We start from the raw sequence: 1,254 nt of genomic DNA, 5'->3' as shown, positions 1-1,254 counted from the left end.
GGATAATGAGAAACTGTTCTGACTGAGAGAGAACCAGAGGCCACTGATTTAAAGGAAGCAAATGCAAGGTAAGAAAAAAAATTTACACAACTAGTGGTTTAGGTCTGGAAAAAACTGCCTGGAAGTGTGGTGGTAGCAAGTTCAATTGAGGTATTCAAGAGGGCATTTCACAATTGTTTTTATTTAAGTAATGTGCAGGGTTATGGGGAAAAGACAGGAGATTGGCTCTAAGTTAAAATGCTCAAAAAGCCAGTACAGACATGATGGAATTCTTGATCTCCTTTTGCACAATAACAATTCTGTGATTTATCTTAATGCATCTCAGGCCATTCATTTTTAAGTGCTTGAAACTAGAGGATCCTTAAAGTGGGCAGGATGGAGGTAACATCGATAGAAGTAATAGTATAATATACAAACCAGATACCATTATTGAATGAATACTACAATTAAACCATTCAGTGCTGCAGCCTGTACTATGTGGGTGATTATTAATTTCCTACTTCAAATCCTTGTGTCTCCACATGTACTTTCTAATTACACCTAGGATTATCAACTATTAATTCACATATTACCTTCCTTTAATAGATTTTCTTCATTTCCAGACTATTACAGTTCAGTGTTTTTTTTTTCTCATTGCTACACAGATATGGAGAATTGTTTCACTTTTCCACATTAACAATTTTCTAATAATCTAAGAAAATTATGAATTGGAATCTTATCACTGCTTTGTGGATAGCAGAATTGTTAGTATTATAAAACAGTTATAATTTTGCTGAAACCAGATAAGGTAGGGAAATTGGCTCCCTTTTTAATTGCCTCTCAGTTGGTCATAACAAATATTTTAATTTCTTTCTTAACACGCAGCTATCATTCTTCAATTAAAACTTAGTTATGTCAGGACCCAGTTGGGAAGTGTGCTGATAATTAAGCACGACTATTTCACAAGCCGTCATGAATGAGTAACTACCGAATATAAACCACCAAGATGATTAATTGGCCTGATGGAGTGCTATTCAGGATACAAGTAATTCACGTCAAGTTTCATCATTAACAAGAGAGTAGCTTCTTATTGTAAGTAAACATATTCTTTAACAAGTGGCAAATGAACATGCTCTATTCATTGAGAGAGATAGTAGGAACTGCAGATGCTGGAGAATCCGAGACAACAAGGTGCAGGGCTGGATGAACACAGCAGGCCAAGCAGCATCATAGGAGCAGAAAGGCTGACGTTTCGGGCCTAGACCCTTCATCAGA

This window comes from Rhincodon typus, chromosome 15 (genome assembly GCF_021869965.1).
Source record: "Rhincodon typus isolate 14 chromosome 15, sRhiTyp1.1, whole genome shotgun sequence".
NCBI lineage: Eukaryota > Metazoa > Chordata > Chondrichthyes > Orectolobiformes > Rhincodontidae > Rhincodon > Rhincodon typus.
This window is presented reverse-complemented; position numbering follows the sequence as displayed.